General features: G+C 36.8%; 1 pseudogene; it reads right to left on the minus strand.

Moving 5' to 3' along the window:
• Positions 1-262: 262 nt before the first annotated feature.
• LOC111720746 lies at positions 263-11900 on the minus strand (annotated as a pseudogene).
• Between the last annotated feature and the right edge of the window lie 6677 nt (positions 11901-18577).

Here is an 18577-nt window from a genome sequence, read left to right on the forward strand (position 1 = left end):
AATAAATGCTGTATTTCTTAGTACTTTAAGATATTTTTATATATTATTTCACAATGAGCTTAATAAAAATTACAGAATACAGTAATATTTATCACCAAAAATGAGGAGGGTTTTAAAAAAAAAAAAAACAATTATGAAAACAATGCTCCCATCAAGACAGTATCGACATCGCCAGTTTTAATACTCCCTTAAAATCTTTTGTGGAATTCTGGAATGCTCATTGTGGAAAAGTTTTGTGGAAAAAAATACTGACTTCTTAAATTCAAACACATTCTTCACTATCTGATTCATCCAGGGATCTGAGAAGAGCTAGTCATAGCCACTGTGTTCTTCCCTTTTCAGGTGTAAGCCTGAAATGATCATAGCCACAGCCAATCCAGCTGTGGCCTTCACTTCCTATGGATTGACTTTGTATAGAACCAGGGCTGAATGCAAACTTGTATTATATATCTTCTCTGTAATGTTCATGCCTTCTGATAAATCAGCCCATCCATAACAAAATTCACTGTTGTTGGAGAAATGAGGGATCAAAAGCCCAATGAATCAGTCTTTGTTTTATGTTCATCAGTTAATCAAATATCCATCCCTGTTCTTCTGGATTCCAAGACCTTCTGATTCCAATTCCAAGGTAGTCAATATTCCTTACAGGAAACTGTAAGTTGTCATAGTTTTTAAAAATAAAATGCTCAGCAGGATCCACATCCCTTGGGTCAATATCCACACTTTCTGGGGATAGGAGACGGGGCTTGAACCAGAACAATCCAGACCATGATGGTACCTTGTCCTAGGTTTCTCTGAGGAGGAAGGAGATTGGCTTTCTATGCAGCCTCCCTGATAAAGTGGTAAAGGGTATGTTGATGTAGGCAGGAGCATCAACCCAAATGATACAGAGTTTAGGTAGTGCTGGACATGATCACTGATGGAACCAACTTTCAGACTTTAGTCCTCAGTGAAGACAAAGCCCTAGCAATGGCCTCAACCGGCTCCTGGTTAACTGACAAGACCCACCCTCAAGGATACATGACTAGGCTGTTGTAGAATTCTTCACTGACCCCAGAAGTAAAGATCAGTCCTCTTAAGTCATTCACTCAGCAACTAAAGTTGAAGAGATTTTCCAATAATTCTGCCTCTCTTTCAGGAACAGGATCATGTTCTTCTCTTCATTTCTCCCAAGTCTGGAATCAGGAAGACCTGATTTTGAAGTTGGTTTCAGATAATTTTTAGTTCTGTGATTCTGGGCAAGTCCATTCAACTTTTTGACTCAGTTTCTCTAACTGTAAAATGAGGATTCTAATAGCACATATTTTAAAGAGCTGCTGTGAGAATCAGATTAAATAGAATTTGTAAAGGGGATAGCACAGTGTCCAGAATATAGTACGTATTTAATAAATACTTGTTTTCTTTCAACAGCAAGCAAAACTGAAAATGAAATTCAGTTCAAACTCACTCACTAAATCTCTCTCCTGCCAAACAACTCTATCTATGCTCATACAATCTCTCACAAGAAAGTTTCTCAGTGTCTTCCAGGACAGCAAAGAATTTCCCAGGAACCCATTCACTTAGGTACTAAGATCCTTTTCTTTCCTTCCCAGAAGGATCAGTCTCCCAAATTCTTGCTCATTATAAATAAGATGGTTTGACTTTATGATTCTTGAATTTCCTTCTACCTCTAAATCTGTGAACCTGTGATTCCTAAAGTCCCTTCCAGATATGATAATGAATCATAAAATCTTGGTATTGAGAAGAGATCTAATCATAGGACCACAGACTTAGATAATAAATAAAGCATGTATTAAACTTTCACTATGTAAAGTTTGGAACTAGAAAGGACTTTAAAAGTCACTTGAAAATCTGAATACTTTAATTTACAGTTGGGGAAACTGAGTTATTAAATGACAAGTCATTAAGTCCAATCCTTAACCTGAAGCATAGCCCTCCTCTGTAACATTTCCAAAGACTGGTCTTCTTCAGAATCTCGAGTGTCAGGGAATTCACTACCTCTTGAGACATTGCATTCTATTTTTTGACAGCCCTAATTATTTACAAGATCTTCCTTAGAATGAACTGAAATATATTCTCTTATAGGGTCCTAATAATATCTTACATTATATAATTCCCCAAGTTTAAAGAAATTTCATTTATGATTCTAGAATCACCAAGAAAGTGAAGGAAAAGGGAAGGTCCTCTGAAGATCAAGTTGTCTCCTGACATATCTACACAATAAGATTATTTGCTAACCAGTTTTCAGATTTTATGCTCTCCTTGCCTTCAAAGCTGATATCAGGAGACCAATAGTTCTCTTCAGCCAGGCTGAGAAATCATTCACTGTGAGAGTGTTTAGTTCACCAGAAAAGAGAGTGAATGAACCATTATGAAACCTTTAAGTCTTTGAGGCTTTGAGGAGGCCCACCAGGCATTCCCCCATGCTCTTGCCTCAAACACACAACCCAACAGGAGCTCCAGAGAGGATACAGAGCTGCTCCATACCCCAAGTTCTGTTTATTTTCTCCTCAGAGAGAGGGGGGAAGAATAGGTCAGCCAACATGGTGCATCTTGATTGGTATTTATTGAATCAAAATATCATGCTGACAGACAGATGGACAGGCAGACAAAGATGCCTGTTACAGTGACTCAGCAGAGAGCCCCCAAGGTTCTGACATCCCTGACACCCTTTCTACACAACATTGATGTCTCAGCTGCTCTTGGGAGAAGCTGTTTTTTCTCTCACTGCTGCAGAGAGAGCTGCCTGCTACCAGCAGACCTGGAACCACATGGTACACAGAGGGAAATGTAGCGCATTTATAGCTCTGAATTATTCCCTATTCTTCTGGTGTTCATTTGCTCTTCTTTTCCTATCCCTTCCAAAACACACACATGTGCACATATACACACAGAGAGACTCACATTCAAAAAATTTTAAATGCACCCCCGCCATTTCCCAACAATTCTACCCTTGCAACTTCTTAAGAAATAAAGTTGGCAATAACCATAGATACAATTTACATAGGGAGAAACTGAGGCTTTGAGCTGAGAAGAGATACAGTGATTTACTGCAATACTCAGTATTTGCTACACATAGAGTGCAGAAATGTTACCCATCTTAATGCTTTTGCCTTTTTTTCTTTCCCTTTTCTATCTTTTATTTCTTATATCTCCCTTTTCAGCAGGCCCAGGATAGGTAGCTATCTACAGGATACCTGTAGTCTTCATGGGAGGGATGTACACTGAGCTATCTATGAACTCTTTCCATTGCTGCTCATCAACTCAGAACAAGCCCATGTAGCAATGTGACACCCAGATAACTATATGAACAGAAGAGTCAACCCAAAACAGGGAAAGATGTGTTGGAAAAGTAGACATTTAAGCACAATGTCCTAAAATCTGAAGATAGAAGTTATCTTTCAAGCATAATTTTTTTAGTAACAACTCTGTCCCTGACAAGTGGTCTACAATGATAGATTTTAATGATGATAAATACACTGAGAGGATCCACAAAATTTCTTTACAGTTAGGTAGCAGTGGATGGGGCACAGAACTTGGAATCAGGAAGACCTGAATTCAAGTCCAGTCTCATTTAATAGCTGTATGATCTTGGTGCAAATCAGTTTCCTCATCTGTAAAATGAAAATAATATTAACACTTTGCATAATGGTCACAAGAAACAAAAGAGATAATATAAAGCATCTAGTCCGGTGATTGGAACATAGTAGATACTTAATAAATGCTTGCTCCCTTTCCCCACTTCTTTGGACAGATTGTCCCTATGCTTTAAATGCTCTTTTCGTATTTCCTTTTTTGAATACCTATCTCTTTTCAAGATTTCACCTAAATGACATCTCCTACTTGGGTCCCTTTCTTTTTGATTTCCCCAGTTTTTAGAGCTAGAATTCTCTGAGATTCTCCACCCTATTTCAGACACTCGGTACCTCTTGCCAGTACTATTGCAATAGCCTCATGATTGATCTCCTTGCCTAAATTCACTTCTCCTCTAATCTGTTATCCATTTATCTACTAATGTGACATTTCTAAAACACAGGCCAAACCGTGCACTTCCACCAGTAAATTTCTATAACTCCCTATTGCTTTCAGGGACAAAAAAAAAGGTCTATCATTTAAAGCCCTTCACAACCTGGCTTCAATTACCTTTCCATTCTTTCTCTCTCTTAGTCCCTTTCATACATTCAGTGATGGTGAAGCCATTCTGGCCTTCTTGCTGCCCTTTACAGATGCCATCTCCCATTTTGGGGCTTTTGTATAGAGTCTTCCAATGTTTGGACATACCCCCTTCTCACTGGGAACCATGGAATCTCTCAATGTCTTTCCAAAGTTAATTTGGGCTTTCTATATGAAGCCTTTTCTGGTTCCCCCCAATCCCTAGTGACTATAGCCTAAATCAGCTTGTTTTTATTTTCAATCATTATTTATTAATGTGTGCCTACTATGTGCCAGACATTGTGCTAAGCTGTGCTATATATATATATATATATATATATATATATATATATTATATGTGTGTGTGTGTGTGTGTGTGTGTGTGTGTATATATATATATATATATATATATATATATATATATATATATTGTTTACCCCCAAAAGACTAGGATCTTGTTGGGGCAGAGACTTTCCTTTCTGCCTCTTTATCTCTAGCATTTGGCCCCATGTATAGCACATAGTAGAAAATAAATAAATTCTCATTGATTGATGGATTATTTTATATGACTACATTTAAATTCTGTATGCATCTTGCATCCTCCCACCTGAATACAAGTTCATTGGAGGCTGGGAACAGATGCTTGTTGGTTGGATTAAATTTGAAATGTCGATAAATGATAAACAATGGAGAAAGGAAGTTTGAAAGTTTTCCTAAGAGATTTAGGTTTCCATAAAGGCCAGAAAATTAAGAGCATGAGAAGAAGACTTTTAGAACATAATAATATTTAAGGAACGATTCCAGTGGCAGAGAAAGAAAAAGGAGGTTAGAGAATAAGGAGTTAGGGCTAAGCTGGATAATTATAAATTTGGAGAATGGGATCAGGGAAAGGGTTAGCACATTGTAAGTATGAATAAAAGATTTCAAGGTAACAGTAAGTAGTACTTTGTTATTGCTGGTCATAGGACAGGACAAGTACAGATTCTTCAAGAGTCCCAACAAGAGTGTGCTACTAAATATTTAACAATTGACTGAAAAGAAAAGGACATCCAACACCCTTTTAATTTCAGTCTATATTATCAACATTTTCTTCATTAGTTTCTTGAAATTTAGAAATCAAAATAATAAGTCAAACTCTGATTTGTACTATTTGCTGATGTCTGAAATGTGTCATAGTGACAATGTAGCAACTGGCTGTCCCAGTTGGTATGGGCTAGCTCCAGCAAACCAGTGGTTCTTAACTTTCTGCATCTTGTAATGAAGGAAAGTGAAGGGAGAAAGGGAGAAATATTAGCATCTATGGTTTGTTCTCTCTCCAAAATAGAGAAATTGGGAGCAAAGGCAACTGAAATTTTGAAATGAACACATAGCCATTTGATTTCCATGACCTTCACAGACAGCTGGACAGGGAAGTAGTCACAGAATTTTTGCTAGATGTTAATGGTAATTCAGAGGATTGTATTGTGATAGTTTCTTTTTTTTTTCTTTTTTTTCTTTTTCTTTTTATTTAATAGCCTTTTATTTACAGGTTATATGTATGGGTAACATTACAGCATTAACAATTGCCAAACCTCTTGTTCCAATTTTTCACCTCTTACCCCCCACCCTCTCCCCCAGATGGCAGGATGACCAGTAGATATTAAATATATTAAAATATAAATTAGATACACAATAAGTATATATGACCAAACTGTAATTTTGCTGTACAAAAAGAATCAGACTCTGAAATATTGTACAATTAGCTTGTGAAGGAAATCAAAAATGCAGGTGGGCATAAATATAGGGATTGGGAATTCAATGTAATGGTTTTTAGTCATCTCCTAGAGTTCTTTCTCTGGGCGTAGCTGGTTCAGTTCATTATTGCTCCATTGAAAATGATTTGGTTGATTTCATTGCTGAGGATGGCCAAGTCCATCAGAACTGGTCATATTGTGATAGTTTCTTTGGTCTTCTGGCAACCACCTGCTCTACTTTTGGATAACTCTTATTGTCTTTAAGTCTCTCCTATTGAGCCAAAAATCTACCTTTTTGAAAGTTCTATTCAAATACTCGTTTCTGATTTTTGGAGCCAAACAAATGGACACTTCTCCTTTTTGTACATGACAAGCCTTCAATTTTTTAGAAAACAAATATGGTTCTCTCCTCCACTCACCCCATCTTTATATGACACTTTCCAATCTTCTCATCATCTTCTATCACCCTCCCTCTGAACATGTTATGGTTTGTCAATGTCCTTCCTAAACATCTTGCCCAGAACAGAACATAATATTCCAAATGTGGTCTGACTAGTCATGATGCGTAAGAACTGTCATCTCTCTTATTCTGTACACTATGTATCCATTATTCTGAAAAGGATTAAAAGAAGCCAGGCTCAACAAAGCTGTGCAAGGTCAGTAAAAGGATTGCTAGATCAGAATCTGGCAACACAGAGACCTCAAAATGTTCCTACAGAGAACACTTTCCCAGGAAATGCTTGTCCTTGAAAAACTTACATAATTATAATGATCCATGCAGCTAAATTAAACAGAAAAGAAACAAATATTTGCAAAACCAAGATGAAGAAGAGCTAATAAAATAGGGGATGCCAATAATATGTATGCATTTTCCATTTTAAGTATCAATCAACAAGCAATCCAATCCAAAAGATAATTACTAAACTCCTACTGTATGCCATCATAGAGCAACAAGGTGATGCAGTAGACAGAATCAGGAATGACTTTAGTCTGGAGTAAGGGAGATTGGAGTTCAAATCAAATCCCAGATACTTACTATGTGACCCCAGGTGAATCATTTAACACCTAATTGTCTCACTTTCTCATCTGTAAAATGGGGATATTGGAGAAGAAAATGGCAAATCGTGATAGCATCTTTGCAAGAAAACCAAGTGCATGGGATCACATAAAGTAGGACTTAACCGAAAGACTGAACAACAGCAAATAGGTCAAACATTATGCTAAACATTGGTGATAAATTAATAAATAAATAAAAAGAAATAGTCCTTGTTCTCAAGGAACTTAAAATCTGTTGCAAGAAAAGAACAACAAAAGGAGAAAGAGGACAAAGCCTAGGGTTGGGGGCATCTCATTGGAGAGTTAGATACTCCACCCTCTAGCCTCCAATCAGAGGGGGAGAGGAGGCTGAGTTACCAGCATGGTGATGAGCTTGGATTTAACCAGGGGATAAGAGAGACATCTTTTTCCTTAGAGTTGAAATCTGGCAGGGCAGCAGATGTTGAGTGGAGTGGGAGTATTTATTAATCTACCCTACCTCTTTCAGTTTCCTTTTGTGTTTGTTTTCCCCCATTAGAAGGTAAATTTCTTGAAAACAAGGATTCTCTTTTTCTTATTTGTGGCTCCAGCAATTTGCAAGCTAGATAGAAGAAATTCTGTTCTATCCTAGAGGCAAAGGAAGCCCCTGAAGTTGGCTGATTAGGGTTCTCACTTGGCTAAATGCATCTTAAAGAAAACTATTTGGAAATAGTATATAGTAGAGGCGTCAAGCTTTCCCTGTGGTCCAGGGCAAACCTCTTAAATGCAGTCTGAACCAGATTAAAATATAATTGGAAATTGTTTAGACTCAAATGGCAAGAAACCAGTCAGGGAGATCAATTGGGAATTTTTTTAATATGCCCATAGTCATTAATATTCTCTGGATTGCTTCTTTTTTTCAGGATTAAAAAGGAAACACTTTTGGTATCTTTTCCTTCTTCAAATAACTTGTTCATTGATTCCTCAATGACTTTACTATTGTGTTCCTTCCAGTGCATTCATTCATTCGTTTGTTTGTTTATTTATTCATTAATTCATTTATTTAATCATTATTATCAATTATCCAACTATCTATTTGGTCAAATCTGGTTACTTTTCCTGTCTTTGTGTTACTGAGATTTCTATTCCTTCTCTCATGTAGGATTCTAAAATCTGACCTATTCAGTATGATAACTTCATTTTCCTTGATGAGGGGAAGAGTTTGTTTTTAAGAGAGTTTCATATTTTTCCATCTTTTAGCTCCCTTTTAACTTTATTCCTTAAGGCCCTGAGGATTACTTTGCATAATAATATTTGTCACTGAATTGTTAAACTGTGAAACTCATATAGTGTTCCTCTAACTTTGTGATTTTACAAAAACAGTTTTATTATAAACTAAAATTACTTTGGTCTATCAAATTTCAGCACTTGGCAAGTCAAACATCTTCTAAAGCATTTTGCTGGGGAACTTTAAGTCTCCTCATTGTGGCAATTAACTGACATTGATGATTTTCTATAAGAAATTGGTTTAATCAGAATTGCATGATTTTGTTCAGCTATATGATTTTCATTGTGAATAACTTGATTAAATGTACTTTAGATCTTTTTCTCCTTCTCTTGTTCTAGCTTTTATTTTAATTTTGATCTTTGTTCTAAGACAATGCTCCAACTATACACAAAGAACTAATTCAGAAATGACTTCCACATCAGTAACATGATTTCTGTCTATTTAAATATAATCACTTACCTTTTTGGGGGGTGATTTTATTTTGCACTCATTACCTCAGGCACGTTCTGTTTCTTTTCTTGAAGAAACTATTCATAATGAATAGACATGAGATTTCTATGTAGGCTACATCTTTAGTGTCTTTTATTCCTTTTTCATGATATATATTCTTGAACATATTTTTCAGCATCCTCATCCATAATCCAGCTTGATACCTAGTGTCACCAAGGATTGTAGTATTTGTACTCTGCTCAAGAAGTTTCTAGGGCCTGTAAGATAATAGAAATTCCTTTGGCTTTTTCCAGAACCACAAATTTTGGTTTGTGGGGAAAGAGGGAATTTCAAGTATCTAGTACAACCAATAACTGGAAAGGACTTCCACCTTAACATATCTGGCAAGGAATCATCTATCTACCTTTTTCCTGAGACATCCAATGAAGGGAAAGCCATTTCTTGTTGAGACAACCCATTCTATTTTGGGACAGTTATAATCATTAGGAAGATTTTCCCTGACATCAAGTCTGAATTTGTTTGCTTCATAGTCCTGTGTGGATCTTGGTTCTGCTTTCTGTCATGAAAACAAGTCTAATCCCTTTTTCACATGGGCAGTCTGTCAAATTGTTGTTGTAAAGTCATTTTCATTCACTCACCACTCTTAGTGATCCCATTTGGGGTTTTCTTGGCAAAGATATTGGAATGGTTTGCCTTTTCTTTTCCAACCCATTTTACAGATGCGGAAACTGAGGCAAACTTAAATGAATTGCCCAGGGTCACGCAGCTAGTAAGTATTTGCAGTCTGATTTGAATTCCAGATGAATCTTCCTTACTCCAGCCTCAGTGTTCTCTGCACTATGATACCACCTAACTACGCAGAACAAAGTGCAACATACATGGTCTAACCAGAGAAAAGCATGGCAGGATTATGACCTTCTTCCTAAAAATATGCCTGTTTTAGTGCAACCCCAGATTAAATCAGCCTTTTTGTTTATTTTTTTTCTGCCATCTCATAATGCAATTCAAACCATCTTCTAACCACACCTCTTCATCTTGTTCTTGTAACATTGATTTTTTTGACCCCCAAGTATAACACTTTGCATTTATTACTATTTAATTTAGTTTCATTAAATTAAAAACAAACATTTTCTAGGTTGTCAAGATCTTTTTTGGATCCTAACTCAATGATTCAGTACATTAGCCATCTCTGCATCATCCACAAATTTGATAATCTTGTCATTTATGCCTTAACCCAAGCCATTGAAGCGAATGTTGTTAAACACCTTAAAACCCTTCACAATCTGGCCCCTGGCTTGTATTTCCAAGCTTATTACAAATTCCTTCCCAACATATGCTCCACATTCCAGCCAAACTGACCTGCTTTGTGGTTCTGTCAATGACAGTATATTTTCTGTCTCTGTATCTATGCACATCTGTCCCCCATACCTTGAATGCTTCTCCTAATTTCTACCTCTTGGAACCTCATACCCTGTCAAGGATCAATTCAAATACCTCTCCTTCAAGAGGCCTTTCCTGATCCTTCCAGTTTTTAGTGTCCTTCCTAAAATACTTTGCATTTATTTTGTGGTTTGAGAAGTGTGGGAAAGGATAGCTGACCATAAATTACCGTCCTCTGACTGAGATCACACAGCTAATAAGTTTCAGAGCTGGTCTTCTGACTCCAATTCAAACATTGCTTCCACTAAAATATGATGCCTTTTAATATCGCTGGAAAGTACTTGTTCACCTCCTACTTGAATGCTGCCCATGAGAGGGGATTCACAATCTCTTAAGATATCGCTTCCCATTTGAAGACAAATCTAATTAAGAAATTCTCTTTTACATTAAACCAAAATCTTCCTAATAACCTATTTTACCTATAAGTATGAGTTCTCTACTCTGAGACTACCCAGTCTAGGGTTAACCCTTTTCCAGATCTTTGAAGATAGTGATCATGCCCTCATTATGCCTTTTTTTCTCCAGTTAAATATACCATTTCCTTTAACCCTAATTTATATCTTTCAGTGTTCCAGTTCTAAATACAAACTAAATCTATCTCTTTTCCCCCAATTTCTTTCTCCTTATACTTAGATTGTTTTTTTAATTCAACTCTCACCTTCAGTGGGACACTATCTTTTCTACTAGGTCTTTCTAAATCCAGATCCTGATATTTCATTATGAGTTAATTTTAAGAGATTCCACTATATAATTGAATTATTTCTAAATATTCTTCCCATATTCTTCAAAGAATGAAGATCTGATTTTCCTCTGAGGACACTAAAGATAGGAGTGATTGTGGTTATGGAGGGAATCTTGCTTGGGTATTCCATTTCTCATCTCTTGTCATGGCAAGTAAGGCTCTGGGGAGTGACTAGGAGATATCTCCCTTCTGCCAATTATTGTACATGGAAGATTGTAGGCATATCAGATTCCAGGAAGGGTAAGAGAGTTAAGTTTCCAGAAGGTTTTGTGTTTAAAACAGAAAAACCTAAAAATTGACCTTATGAATATTAAAGAGGATCCCCAAATATTATTGTTTTGTTTTTACTGTTACACTGTTAGTTGGACAGGGTAGTTCAAGTGAAAAATGTCAGTTCATACAGAAATAACTTTAACAAAAGCTGATGCTACTTAAGCTGAAGGAGATCAGCTGTCTCAGTTCTCATCTCAGTGAGTGACCTCCACACAGAGAGTGAAAAGTACATGGACAGAGAGTGGGGCCATGTCTTCTTTCTAGTTGAAGGCTCCAAATCCCTTAGGGTTCAAACATAAATCATTTGAGATCAAGAGTCAATGTAATATCAATGACTACTATCTTCTTGTGTATAAGACCTAAAAGTAGAATTTTTTTTTAAATTAAAGAATGAGGAACAAGGAACAGTGAAATATGATAATTCACCATAATGGTACCATACCAGCACAAGGCTGAAAAAGGGGAGAGAGAGGCTGGTACCATATCAGTCAATCAAGTTTTCACCAACTCATAGTAACAATCTCCAACATTTCCTTTCTTCTTTCTTCCTAGCTGGAAAACATGGCTGGAGAAAGTTACAGAATTGTACTGAGTATAACTTTATGGTGTATATCTTTAATGGGATCCTTAATATGTCTCAGCAATCCTCCATTTCAACTCTTTTTGACTTCATTCTACTCAAATTATTTTTGGTGAATGTTCCAAGTCCTCTCTCTCCTCAGTTTCATTTCCCCTTCCAAAAACACCACCATCAATATACATATTTCCTGTCTTACTTTTCCTCCTTGTCAAAGATGATGATGACCATCTGGCACTACTCTCCCTCATATTGTAAAAGTTCTCTGTCTCAGAGGAAGAGATGGCTTTCCAGGTCAAGACTGATTCCTCCTCTCTCAATTTTCCCCTTATAAATATATTAAAAATTTCTCTTATCCTTTAAAAAAATTCCCTTTATCCCTTTTGCCCCTTCAAACTACTATTTCATTTTTTGTTCCCTGTTAGAAGCCAAACTTTTTAGAAGGGAAGCTTTGATTTGGTGCTTCCACTTCCTTACAGACTCATCCACTTTTTGAAATGTCCCCTATGATTAGATACCCTATTAACAAGGAACATATTATAACACAAAGAAGTTCAATCCATTTTTTGACAGATTCTTATTGTTAGAAAGGTCCGATGCCTGGTCTACTTGAAAGTGAAAGATTGTCTGATCTCTATACAAGATAGTGAAGTGAAGGCTGATAATTAAGGATTTCAGATTTTAGACGTAGAATGTCCCAAAAGACATGTCTTCAAGCACCTTGTTGAAATATAGAAAGGATATGTAGACATATAGGAATAACTCAAGTGAACAAAATAGCTTTGATCACTAGGAAATGTGTATGTGTCCACTAAGAAATACGCTTTTTAATATCACACATATTTAAGTGGTCCTGATATGCAATTGGTGCAGATATTACTTTTAACGATGCAGACTATAGCTCATCCATACCTGCCTATCCTTACTATTTTTCTTCAAGCTCTCCCACTTCAATCCAAGAAGCTCATCCACCATGCTGGAAGCCTTCCTAGCTTTTCCCTCACATCACAAGGCAGGCAGTAGAGCATGTGGACTATCTATCAGTCATCACTTGCTCTCATAGCTCATCTTCTTTTCTGAGGAGAGATATGATGTTCTTCACTCCAGTTCCTCTTTTCAGTTCCTAATTTGTTCAGCATTGTGGACCATTCCTCCTTACGATATATTCCTCCATTGTCTTGTGAGTGATAACACCAATGATCCTTTTTAATCCTTTGGAAAGAGAGACACCCATGAGTGTGTGGGACAGTCAAGGTTGACAAATGGATATATTCAATTAACATGATCTAGAATCAAATAATCCTGATAGGCCCTGGAGATAGAGGGAAAAAAAAACCCAAACTCTCTTTTCTCTCAAGAAGCTTATGTTCCCTCAAGAAGCAAGACAAATAATCAAGTGAAGTACTTTGATGATGTCCTTTACTCCAATTCTTCTTCATAATTTCTCATTATCATATTTTGTAGCCTGCTCACATCAATCATGTACATCTCCATTGCTTTCTGTACTATATTGTAGCATTTCTATATGGGTGACCCAAATTCTCTGATATTTGCCTAAGGAACCTTCCTGCTAGCTTCTGGTCTACCATTTGTGAAGGATCCATATTCTGGGTTCAAGGATTCCCAGATTAAAACTATACCATGGGATGATAAAATATATAAATGCATACTTTTGGTCCACAATCTAGGCTCTGTCCATTTTCAGTTACAAGTTTAGAAGAGACTCAGAATTTGGGAATCCCAAGAACTCCTAATTGGTATTGATTAGAATCTTTTATTGTGATTTTCCTTTACTTTATTATGGTTACCATTTAATTGTGCTCCCGATTCACCCCATTTTATCCTGCATCAGATCTTCCCAAATTTCTTTAATTCCTTCATATCAGTCATTTCTTATAGCACTATATTTATATGCCACAGAATTGTCCAGCCATTCCCCCAAATGATTGCCACCCACTTTGTTACCAGTTCTTTTTGCTACAACAACTCTTTGTTGTAGTTGTGCTACAAATACTTGTGTACATGTGGCTTCTTCCCTTCTGTCTTTAGCCTCTTTGGGGAGTAGAGATGCCTACTAGCAGTATTTCTGGGTCAGAAATGATAGTCGCACAATTTAGTGATTTGGTTGAAGGATGGCTCCAAATTATTTTCTAGCACACCAATTTAAACCTCTAACGATGGCAAATTAGGGTGTCCATCCCTTCCAGAACCTTTTTCAAAATGCCTTTTAAAAAAAAAAATCATCTTTGCTATTGTGTGAAGTAGAATCTTAAGAGTTGCCTTAATTTGCATTTCTATTATTATTGGTGGATTTCGAGCAATTGGGGACAACTCTTCTTGCATTTTAGTCTCTGCAGACAATATGCAGACACTGCCTATTTCAAGCCCTCCATGTACCTTTCTGTTGTTCTTTGGATCATCCACAACTTTGACTCTTTAGAGATGGATTCTAGAATTTGCTGCCATAGAGTATAACAGAAGAACGCAGATGTTTTTGTTTCAGTCAGGAGATGAGGTTCACTGAAAACACTGCAGTTTCCAAATGCATTCTAGCCTCCTTTTCTCCTAGCCACTTGTCTAGCTTCATTGCCCACTGAAAGCATATGAGGTAGCTTCCTGGGGCAGAGTGGGTAATACACCTGTAATTCTTGTTGATAGATCACCTGGATTTAGAAGTTCTGAGTTGTGGTAGGGTTAAAGCTGATTGAGTATTCAAATTAAGTTGGGTATCAATATGTGAGGCTGTGGAGGAGAGCTCTCAGACTGCCTAAGGAAGGTTGAACTTGTAAGGTGGGAAATGGGAATGAGTGAAAGTTTCCATGCTTTCATCAGCTTTGGAATAGGATCCATGATTCCTGCTGCACTTCCAACCTGGGCAAGATAGAGAGATCTAGTCAAACATACACAAAGAGATAGATAAAAAGAAAGAGATAGAGACAGACAATGAGAGACAGAGAGAGAAAAAATAAATCCTTAGCTCACTGAAAGGTTAAGAGGATAAAGCAGACTTTTAAAATGGGAGATTAGAGAGGGCCTCCTCAACTCCAGTACCTAGAAATAGAAAGGATCTTATTAATCTTTAACCCAGTGCCTTTGCTTTAAAGGTGATGGTGTTGAATCCTAGAAGTGAGAAGTAACTTCCCTAAGATAACAAAGTAAGGAAGTAGCAGAACTGAGATCTGAATTCAATTTGTCTGACACCCAAATCCCATGATATCATACCAAAATCAGAGTGTCTCTGAATTAGAGAAGATTTCAGAGGCAATCTAATTCAATCTACTCCTGAAGAAGAATCCCCTTTACAATATGGTCAAAAAAGGATCATGTAATCTTTTCCTGGATCCATAAATACACATATACACTCATATAATGCACACAATATATATAATATTATATATATATTACACACATATTTGTATATATACACACAATAATATATATGTATGCACACATATATAGATAGATATATACAATGTAAAATTTTTTCTAGTTAAATACTAACAACTGGGAAAAATAGGAAATTCTTCATGAAGGAGACACCCTTGACCTTTGTTTGAAAGGAACTTGGAATTCCAGGAAATGGTGGTGATCAATGAAAGCACTACAGTCAAGGGCCAGCTTCATTGCAGAGGAATGAAGAGATGAAGTGGCTTGTATGAGAGACAGAAAATAGGCCAAACTGGCTAGAATGTAGTGTATATGAAGGGAAGTCTGGAAAGATAAGTTAAAACTAGATTGTAAAATTTCTTAAAGACCTGTGGTTTCACAATTAATACTTTTAAGTTTCAAAATTTGTCCCAAATTTAATTTAATTTCTGAAAATCTTTTTTGGAGTCTGGACATATTATCCAAAGAACTAGCTCTCTATCCCAGCTTTGTGCTATCTGTAAATTTAATGTGTGGTATCCCTGACTTTTGTCAAATCACTAATAAAAATGTTAGCGTCAAGCACTACTAATCCCTTGGGAATTTCAGTAGAGACTTCATTCTAAGTTGACATTGCACTATTGACGACTACCTTTGTAATCTGATCATTCAACCAATTCTAAATCCATCTAGTGGTACTGTTTTTTGGTCCTTATGAAACCTTGTCAAATATTTTGCAAAACTTAGTAAACTATCTCTATCTCATCTTCTAATAATTTGTTTTTTTAAAAGAATGCGTATGGCATGGTTTATTTTTGTGGAAGTCATATGTGTTCTTTGTGATCACTCTTTCCTTTTCTAGATGTTTACTAATTTTTTTTAGGAATACTATGCTCTAGACTTATCTGGGAATTGACATCAAGTCAACTCATTGTTGTTATCTTTTTTAAAGTCAGGACAATATTTATTCTTTCAAAACTTTCAGTTGTTGTCCTTCAGTTGTTTCAGTCATGTCTGACTCTGTGATCCACCGGATTATTTTACACATGAGTAAACTGAGGCAAATAAGATTAAATGACTTTACCAAGATCACATAGCTAATAAGTCTGAGACTAGCTTTAAACTCAGGAAGATGAGTCTTCCTGACTACAGGCCCAATGTCCTATGCACTACATATTCATCTTATTTTCCATGTTCTTTTCTTCCCCTTAAGCATTACTGGCAGTGGTTCTGTAATTACACCTGTCAGTTCTTATAGTACCCTAAGAATACAGTTCAAATAGACTTGATGACTTGAATTCATCAAGGCCAGCCAGGCTCTCTTACTATTTCCATGCTTATCTTGGATATCAACTCCCTTTAAGTATTTTTGTTCTATCTTTTCTTGTCCAAAAATAATTCTCTTTGGCAGAGAAAACAGTAAAATAAGCAGCTCTCCTTTCTGTAGTCAATTATTGCCATCCTTTTCAACCTGAACCTTACCCGGTTTTGTTGGAAGGTTTTTTTTTTTTTTTGGATTCTCCTCTTTTTTTTGATGCAAGTTGCTCCCACCTTTTTTCCATAGCTTTCTTCACTAAACTGACTTAAATCTGAGCCTTAGCACTCTTGACACTGTTCTTATAGGCCCATGCCAAACTTTTGTATTCATTTTCTCTTACCTGTCCTTGTACCAATTTTGTCTTTTTTAAAAATAAATCTTAGTTGGTTGATGTATTCCCTGTGCATCCACATTTGTCTTTGCATCTTAGAAATTTCATTTTTGAGATCCTTTCATCACTTTTGAGCTAATTTGTCCTTTAGAACTTTAATCCATGGGATCATACTTCTTCTTTCTCTGACTCCTTTGACATGTGCCCTCATAAAATCTGCAGTGCATGCCAGATGATTTCTCTTATTCATCTATAACAAATTCTAAGATGGAGTCCTTACTGCTTATACTCATGTGGAGTATAACCCTTCAGGTTCCCCTCATTTTTACTCCAGAAATCAGTTCCTCCTTGTTGATAAGAATCATAGCCAGAAAAAATTTCCCTTAGAGGTTCCTCTCCTTTTTGAAGGGTATCAAATTATCTCTTAGACAAGTCAAGGAATTATTAGCTGCTCTGCTTTGGCAAAAACAGAGTTTCCCCAGATATCCAAATATTGAAGTCCCTCATCACTACTTCTATGCCCGTTTTATGATCTATTTCCCAAACTCTTGATCTACTTCAATTTTCTATTCATGAAGTCTATAAAATACTCTCTGATTTCAATATCCTTTCTATTTTCATCACCCATGATTTCATCTGAATGCTCTTCACTATACTTTGCCCTCTTTGTTTTCTGTATTTCTTCACATAAGAGTACCTTCTTAGGATTCTCTGCTAGTCAGCATGTGGAAGAAGGGTTCAATTTCTTCCACTTGGTCCTATAGAATAGAATAGTAGGCGGTAGGCAACTGGGTGGTGCAGTGGATAGATCACTGAGCTTGGAATCAGGAAGACCTAACTTTCTGAGTTCAAGTCTAGCCTAAGACACTTACTAATAATGTGACCTTGGACCTTGTTTGCTTTAGTTCCTCAGCTGTAAAATGAGCCAGAGAAGGAAATAGTGTAACTCTAGTATCTTTGCCAAGAAAACCCCAAATAGGGTCATAAAGAGTCAGGCACAACACACAGGATCACACAAGGAAAAACTTTCTAGTTATTAGTGCTGTCTAAAAGTGGGATGAGCTTCCTCAAGAAGTTTGGGCTTCTCATTACTGGAGATCATCATGCACGAGGTGTGATCACATTTGAAGTATGTTCTGATGTATATTTGGCTAAATGACCTAAGGGTTTCCTTCCAGTTATGGAATAATGTGACTCTGATTCCGTGAAATTCAAAGCCACAAATTTAGCTTTAATGCCAGAGTTAAAAACAAAACAAAGAAAATTACAAAGCTATCCCAAAATGGAATGAACAACCTCAAAACGTAGAAGGTTCCCTGATGACTTAGTATTAGGTATATTTTCAGGTATACATTTGACTAGATGGCCCCTGAGATGCCTTCCAACTTTGAGAGTCTATGATTTTCCTTTCTGCCTTTCCTTTCTTTTATCTATCAGCATCTCTAGGGTTGTTGTGAGAATCAAAAGAGATAATATTTTTGGGGCAGCTAGGTGGTGCAGGAGATAGAGCACCAGCCCTGAAGTCAGGAGAACCTGAGTTCAAATCTGGTCTCAGACACTTAACACTTCTTAACTGTGTGACCCTGGGTAATGTCACTTAACCCCAATTGCCTCAGCAGAGAGAGAGACACACACAGAGAGACAGACAGACAGAGAGAGAGAGAGAGAGAAAGAGAGAGAGAGAGATGAGGAGAGACAGAAACAGAGATGAGGAGAGACAGTACCTGGAACAGAATAGGCACCTGTTGTTCTTCAGTCATGTCCTATTCTCTCTGACCCTATTTGGAGTTTTCTTGGCAAAGACATTAGAGTACCTTGGCATTTTCTTCTCCAGTTCATTTTACAGATGAGGAAAATGAGGCAAACAGGTTTGAGGGACTTCCCCAGGATCAG

Source organism: Sarcophilus harrisii, chromosome 4 (genome assembly GCF_902635505.1).
Source record: "Sarcophilus harrisii chromosome 4, mSarHar1.11, whole genome shotgun sequence".
In the NCBI taxonomy this organism is placed as follows: domain Eukaryota; kingdom Metazoa; phylum Chordata; class Mammalia; order Dasyuromorphia; family Dasyuridae; genus Sarcophilus; species Sarcophilus harrisii.